Genomic DNA, 7996 nt, shown 5'->3' with positions numbered 1-7996 from the left:
TAAAACAGGACAGGTAGGATTGGTCCAGATTACACACAACTGTACAGAAACCATGCCAGCATTCTGTCAGTAATTATGGAAAGAAAGATTGAAATCTGAAGGATAGTTTTAGAAACTCAGTTTGGATAAGTTATGATGATTTTGAATTTTACAACTGGTAATAAAATGCTTGTCTAAGAAATCCATTGAACCTCTAAGTCATCCTTGCTCTACCAGCATTCTGGAGTTGAGAATCTACCTCTTCAGATTATAGAGAAGTACAACACCTATGAATTGAGGATAAAATGGTGCCAAGGAATGGAAGTATAAAATGGAGAGCAAGGCAAGGACATGAATTCGCACAGCTGACTGCAGAGCAGTTTCTGTTTGAAGAAGTCTATTTAAAATAGTTAAGACAAACAATCAAAAACCTCTTTAACTTTTTCTCTGCCACAACTTAGCCAGTACCTTTTGTAAACCACTATGTTTCTGAGGATCCAGTGGATAAAGAATCCGCCTGTAATGCTGGAGACCTGGGTTCCATCCCTGGGTGGGGAAGATCCCCTGGAGGAGGGCACAGCAACCCACTCCTGCCTGGCCGGCTGCAGTTTATAGGGTCGCACAGAGTCGGACACGACTGAAGCGATTTACTTAGCACACACGCCTGTTACTTTTAGAGATCGCTGTCAATAAAGAGAAAAAAATGTGGGGAAAAAAGAATATTACATTTCTAAAAGACAAACTTTGACAAAAATCATATGGGAAAGGATAACAGAAAAGGATAAACTTTCCTGATTAAAACAAAAGTGGCTTGCTAGAATCCTACCCCTATCTCCCGTTTTATTATTTTCCTTATTTATTATTATTTTCCTTATTTATTATTATTTTCACTTTCATTATGGTTATATTCCACATGTTTGTTTGAAAAGTGTGTGGTGCTGGGATTAACGTCAAAGATCCTGTGTGCTTAGTCACTAAGTCGTGTCCAACTCTTCTGCAACCCCCATAGACTGTAGCCCACCATGTAGTTACTGTCCATGGGATTTCCCAGGCAAGAATACAGGAGGAGGTTGTCGTTTCCTTCTCCAGGGGATCTTCCCAACTCAGGGATCCAACCCGTCCCTCCTGCATTGCAGGCGGATTCTTTGCCACTGAGACACCAGGGAAGCCCATCAACTTCAAAGATATTAACCATAAATAAAAGAAATTCCACAATGAAACCCCAGGGTGGCCAAATATGCAACACTGATTTGGGGTAAATTTTTGATTTAGAAGATTACACTAGATCTCGTGAGCACCTCTGGCCACGAAAGCACGCCGGCATATTAAAAAATGTAGAAGGGGTGGGGGAAGAAGCTTTCCCCCAAAGTTTGGGGGCTTTCGGCACAGAAAGTCGGAGCAGGGAGAATGAAAAACACCGAGGGCAAAGATTATCATTCGGCCGCCAGCAAGCGGAGCCAGAAGATAACGTGGCGACTCGCCCGCCACAGAAGACTCTGGGAGGGATCGTGAGGCGGGCCCTACCTCGGGTACAGACTACCACTCCCAAGTCCGCCCTGGGCTCAAGGGCTGGGCGGCCAAAGAGGCTTAACGCGCAAGGCATTATGGGACTCGTAGTCTTTGTTCCCTTTAGCTCTTTGGAGGCGGGGAGCTCCTGTTTTATGTAAATACCCGGCCCTTCCAGACCCTGCTTCCTTTCCTCCCTTCCCCTCCCTCTACGTTCTTTCGCCGAGAGTTTGAAATTCCCGCAGAGCAGGCGCCCGAGGCCGGAACCCTCGCGAGAACTCAGGTCTCCCCGCCGCGATCTCCTGTCTCCCACCTCCCCGCCCTTCCCTGCCCCTCCCCTCCCCTCCCCGGTGAGTGGGACTCCGTGTGTCTGCCGGGGGTAATGCGCAAAGCCGGGCCTGCGCTGCCGGAGCGGAGGAGGCAGAAGCAGAGTCGCGTGGGGAAGGACCCGGAACCGCGGCGCAGGCAGTGGCTGCGTTTTACGCGCTGAGCGGTCGGCCGGTCTGCAGCCGGCGAAGGCGCTCGCGGGGTGGGGGGTGTGTGGATCTGAGCTGGCCGGGGCGGTCGCAGGCGGAGGCCCGCGAAGAGGCAAGCGGCTTCCCCGGGGCGGAGGTGAGCGCGCCCTGCCGGTGGCGGCCGTGTCTCCCGGGAGATGCTGTGACGGACTCGCGCGGGAGGAGCTCGCACCTCGCCTCGCGCGCCCCACTGGACTCTGCGGCCGCGGCGGCTCGGTCACCCGCCCTTCTCTGGTAGGGGGAAGGGAAGCAGGGGGTTGGGCCGGGGCGGCGGAGGGTGGGTCGGCGCGGCCTGGGCCCGGAGCCGCGGCCCGGCATCTCCCGCCGCGCCTGGCCCGCCGGGCCCTCCTCGCGCCGGGCCTAGGCCATGCTTATGGCCGTTCAGCGCGCAGCGGCGGCCGGGCTCGCGGAGCCGGCGCGAGGGAACGAAGGCGGGCGTTGGCGGGTGCGGCACGCTCTAGAGCTCCGGGAGTTTGTTATATAACCTCCTTCTCTGCCGAGCGGCGGCACATGGCGGCGGAGAGGCGCCTCGGGGTCCAACCCCCGCGCCTAACGCGCAGGCAGCTCGGTCCTCACTCTGTCCGGGCGGGCCTGGACCGCGGCGCCTCTTCCCCACGGTCTTCCGATGCGGTTGAGACCTTGGCGAGCTTCTCCCCTGGGCATCCTGCTGGTACTTTGGATCTCTGTTCCGTTGATGGGTGCTCCGCATGCTGCCGGGCATGGCTATGATGAGTCTCGGGCGGAGAAGTTTGACCGGTGATTTGAAAAGTGCAGTGAATGGGTCCGATAAAGGGGGTTTAAAATAACTGTACATCTTGGAGTGGCTATTAATTTGCTTTGCCTTGTGCCACCTGGAAACTTGAGGACGATGACTTTTGTTACTCGTTGACTGTTTTGGGGGGACGTGGGGAGGTTAATTTGTTCTCATAAGCCCGCGAGGTTCAAACTAGCCGTCATTATGTTTTTTCAGATAGGCAGTTTGAGAACGTAATTGATAAGAATCTGGGTCCTTTAGAATAAAATACAGGTCTCTTGGAAAACTTACTTCAGTTTATCCTTAAAATTAAAGAGACAGTAGATTTTAAGAACTTTGTTTTAGTGCTCTTTCATTGATTGAGTCTGGGAGGAGAGAAGAAATTAGGATCGATTTACTGATTTTGGAGGATTTGACTATGGATGACAAGCCCAGCTCAAGTTAATGTCTTGAGGGATGCTCGTGTGTTAAAGCGCAATGGGAAGCCTGCATTCTCCCCGTGCTGTAGTTTTTGATTCTGATTTTTCAATAACCTAGTTCCAAAATGTCACCAATCGCAAACAGCAATAATAATTATATTTAAAGTTTCAAAGATTGTTATACAGCAGTTTTGGGATGGACATATATTTATTTTTAATTTTAAGGAATAAAAACTTGTTTCTTTCCTAACTTTAAAAAATTTCCGGAGATTTTTCACTTTTTTCTTCAGAATAGAGTTTCGTTTCCCTTGCTGAGGTCATCGGTCTCAACAATAAATCTTGTCTACTGTCCACCCTCAACTCTTCACAGATGTATGCTTCAGCTATTCCAGAATCATCCCCAGTCCTGGGCCCGTTTTCTTGAAGATGTGCTTTGATGTTCCTTTGCCCCTGTCCTTCAGCCTGGAGTGCCATCTCTGCCTTTTCAAAGTTGCATGTGTGCTCAGTCACTTCAGCCCGTGTCCGACTCTTTGTGACCCCATAGACTGGGACCTGCCAGGTTCCTCTGTCCATGGGACTCTCCAGGACAGAATACTGGAGTGGGTTACCATTTCCTCCTCCAGGGGCTCTTCCTAACCCGGGCATCGAACCAGGAGTTATGTCTTATGTCTCCTGCATTGGCAATAGGGCCATTTTCAGCTTTCAGATCCTCCTTAGCTTAAATGCCGTCTTTTCTATATACTTTAATTTCTGTGTATCCCACTTCTTTCCTGGGATCTCAGAGAGTATATACCTTTACTGCAGCATTTATTTTCTTGGTTTATTATGTATCTCCTAGAATGTAAACTCCTTGAGGTCAGGAAGTAGGTCATCTTTGTGCCTTTGTATTGCCTCCCCAACGCAATATTTTAAAAGTAGCTGATGTTTGATAATTGTTTTAAGTTTGAAAGAACAACTATTAAAAGACTGGAAGTTTCTGGGTCCATGGATAGTTTACATTTATATCATAATTTTTAGTCTTTTTTAAAAAGTAAAAATGCATGCAGAATGTTTTGTAGAAATGTTTGCTCAGTATATGCTGCAATACAGTTATTGAACAACTAGTTTAGACTTTTATTTTCTGTGGTGGAGTTCAGGAGCTTTCTAGGATGAGTGTATTTCACACAGCTGATTTTTGGTATTGTGTCAGTATCTTTCCCAGTACCTTTGCAGAGTTTGCTTTGCTTCTTAATATTGAAACAATGTATATTTACTTAAAAGTAAGTTAGATCCAATATTGAGTTTCTTCTTTTTAATACACTTTGTTTTTTAAAGCAGTTTTAAGTGGAAGGCACAGAGATTTCCAGTATTTGCTTTCCCTGCTCCAGTTCATGCATAAATTTCCCCATTATCAGGATCCCTTAGGAGACTGGAACATTTGTTACAATTGATGAACCTGTATTAACACATCATCACCCAAAGTCCCTAGTTTACCTTACTCTTCACCCTTGTTGGTGTAAATTGTCTGGATTTGGAAATGTATAATGGCATGTATCTACCATTATAGTAGTTCATCATTCAGGGTAGTTTTCACCACCCTAGAAATCCTCTGTGCTCCCCTGTATTTCCCTCAGTCTCTGTTAACCCCTGGCAACCACTGATCTTTTTGTCTCATAGTTTTACCTTTTTCACAATTGTCCTATAATTGGAATCAGGCTTCAGATTGACTTTCTTCACTTTATAATTAGAATTTAAGCTTTTTCCAAGTCTTTTTCTTTGCTTGATAACTCATTTTCTTTTCAGCACTGCATAATATTCCATTGTTTGGATGTACCACTATTTATCCATTCACCTACTAAAGTACATTTTGATTATTTCCAGGTTTTGGCAATTATTAATAAAAATATCCGTGTGCAGGTTTTTGTGTTTTATATAAGTTTTACCTAACTCCTTTGGGTAAATACCAGGGAGCATGATTGCTGGATCTTAGGGTAAAAATATGTTTAGTTTTGTAAGAAACTGCCCAGTTGTCTTCCAAAGTGGCATTGGACCAGTTTGCACTCCCAGCATCAGTGAATGAGAATTCCTGTTACTCTACATTCCCACCAGTGTTTGATTGTTGTCAGTGATTTTGATCATTCTGCTAAGTATGTAGTGGTACATCATTGTTTGAATATGCATTTTCCTGATGACATAAGATGTGGAACATCTTTTCATGTGCCTATTTGCCATCTGTATATCTTTGTTAATGAAGTGTCAATATCTTTGGCCATTTTTTAATTGGGTTGTTTTCTCGTTGGGTTTCAAGAATATTGAGTTTTTTAAAATTGATTTTGTTATTCAACATGTCAATTCTTGCCTTGCTAGTATCTTAACATAGTAATTTATGACATGTTTAGGACCTGTTGTAAGGCATTGTGACCCTCTGGAAATCACAGGAGTAAGATATGATTTTTGCTTTTTGGGAATTCATAGTGTTCTGGGGAAGACTGACAAATACAAATAGTGGATTTCAAAAATCATTTTTAGGATTGCTAACATAAATGTGGAAAGGAATGAGCTCAGAAATGAGATTTAAATAGGAAAGGATTGATTTACCCAGACCACACTGGGAATCTCGTCGTCAAATGATGTGTGGGGCTTTGGCAGATGGAGATGGAGGACGGAACCGCTTAAATAGAAGAATGAATATGCTAGTGAAGGAAGGGCCTTGGGGAGACAAACCTGTGAAGATAGGCTGACCCTGCCAGATTGTGGAGGACTTTGATTACCTGTGGCTGAAGATGTCAGTCTTTATATGCAGTAGAGGAGTCATTGGAGGTTTTTGAAAAGGGAATGACAATCCATCTGTGCTTTATCAAGAAAACAAAATTTTCATTGACATTAGGCACAGTGTTCCTGCTCTGCTTGTCTAGAGCTTGGAAGAAGTTGAAAGTTCGTAAAGTACTTTTTAGAGGTTGGCAATATTATGTCATCAAGGCTAGGACTCTACCTAATTTTGTACAGTACTAAACATAGCTGCTTGATGTGTTTTTATGAAGATATATATATATATATACACACATATAGACATAGATGTCTTTATATAAGATGTTCTTTCTAATATACTTTTTAAAAGTTCTCTTTAGTGTGCTTAAAATGTTAAAAATTCACACTATAAATTCAGTATCTGAAAGGTTCTGAAGCCAAAACCAGTTTTTGCCCCGTATTTTCAAAATGCTCGTGTGCTCCGTTGTGTCCAACTCTTTCAACCCCGTGGACTGTAGCCTGCCAGGCTCCTCTGTCCATGGAATTTTCCAGGCAAGAATGTTGGAGTGGGTTGTCATTGACTTGGCCAGGGAATCCTCCCAACCCAGGGATTGAACCCAAGTCTCCTGTATCTCCTGTGTTACAGGTTGATTCTTTACCACTGAGCCATCGTAGAAACCTATTACCGATTCAAAGGCTAACTTCTAAATTTGGAAAACTTTTTCTTTCAGTGAACGTTTTTTTGAACTCCTTTTGTGTCACAATTGACCACTTTGTTGTCAGGAAATGACCCTCTTTATTCCTGATAATATTTTTTGCTCTGAATTCTACTTTGGTGTTATTAAGTTGCTTCTGTTTTTTTTCATTAATGTTAGCATGATATGTCTTCCGTTATTTACTTTTAACCTATCTAGGCTTTTTATTTAAACTTGGTCTTATTTTTTTTAATCCAATCTAACTGATCTTTGCTTTTTAACTAGAATATTAATGTCATTTTGTTAATGTAACTAGTGATGTAACATGGTTAGGTTTCAGTCTACCATCTTCCTATTTTTTTTGTCTCATTTTTCTTTTCTTTTTTTAATATATTGGGATATAGTTGATTGCTTCCCTGGTGGCTCAGACAGTAAAGAATCTGCCTGCTATGCGGGAGACCTGAGTTCGATCCCTGGGTAGGGAAAATCACCTGGAGAAGGGAATGGCTTCCCACTCCAGTATTCTGGCATGGAGAATTCCATGGACAGACACATGAGTCCATGGGGTCGCAGAGTCGGACAGGACTGAGCGACTTTCACTGACTCATAGTTGATTAACAGTGTTGTGTTAGTTTCAGGTGTGTAGCACAGTGATTCAGTTACACGTGTCTATTTCAGATTCTTTTCCCACTTAGCCATTTGTTCTTTCTCTTTTTATATTATCTTTTGAATTTTATTTTTATAATGATATTTTATCTTTCATTGGCTTATACTTATTTCCGTGTGTGTGTGTGTGTGTGTGTGTGTGTAGTGGTTATTTTAAGGTTTCTAGTGTACATCTTTAAATGATTACAGTCTGTCTTTAATCAACATAGTATTTATAGTATAAGAACCTTGTAGCAACATGTTCCTCTCTAGGCCTTTCTGCTGTTTTGTCGTTTGTCTCCCTTGTATTATAAATATGTTATGAACTCCTGCTTTAAATAGATGATTGTCTTTTTTTTTGATGATTGTCTTTTAGATGATTGTCTTTTGTTTTCTTTTTTGATGATTGTCTTTTAAAGAGATTTAAAAATAAGGAAGAAAAGTGTTTTGACCGTTTTTGGTGGTCTATTTTTTTACGTAGATACAGGTTTCTGTCTGGCAGCATTTTGCTTCTGCCTGAAAGAATTCTTTTAACATTCCTTGTGGTGCAGATCTGCTGGTGATCATCTCCTCAATGCTCCTATGTCCAAAAGGTCTTTATTTTACCTTCATTTTTAAAAGATAGTTTCACTGGATATAGAATTCTAGATTCACAACTTGCTTTTTTCACAACTTAAAATACATTACTCCACTGACCTTGCTTGCGATGTTTTCAGTGAGACTTCTTTGAATTATCTTTGTTCCTCTGCAGTGTAC

General features: G+C 43.1%; 1 protein-coding gene across 8 annotated transcripts in view; it reads left to right on the top strand.

Moving 5' to 3' along the window:
* Positions 1 to 1635: 1635 nt before the first annotated feature.
* Positions 1636 to 7996, top strand: part of AHCTF1 (AT-hook containing transcription factor 1) — a 93414-nt gene continuing 87053 nt past the window's right edge. For 4 of the 8 annotated variants that reach the window (XR_015143531.1, XR_015143530.1, XM_086345004.1 and 1 more), the window contains exon 1: positions 1636 to 2234. The gene's annotated coding sequence lies outside the window, so the exon portion shown is untranslated. Of the gene's footprint in view, positions 2235 to 2274; positions 2671 to 7996 lie in introns of those variants that run through there. The other 4 variants (XM_086345003.1, XM_086345002.1, XM_086345006.1 and 1 more) reach the window with 4 other exon arrangements.

This window comes from Bos grunniens, chromosome 16 (genome assembly GCF_055505025.1).
Source record: "Bos grunniens cultivar Pamir isolate PY7600 chromosome 16, Bosgru_T2T1.0, whole genome shotgun sequence".
Taxonomy (NCBI): Eukaryota; Metazoa; Chordata; class Mammalia; order Artiodactyla; family Bovidae; genus Bos; species Bos grunniens.
The sequence above is the reverse complement of the archived record's forward strand: the minus strand, read 5'-3'. Positions and strand labels throughout refer to the sequence as shown.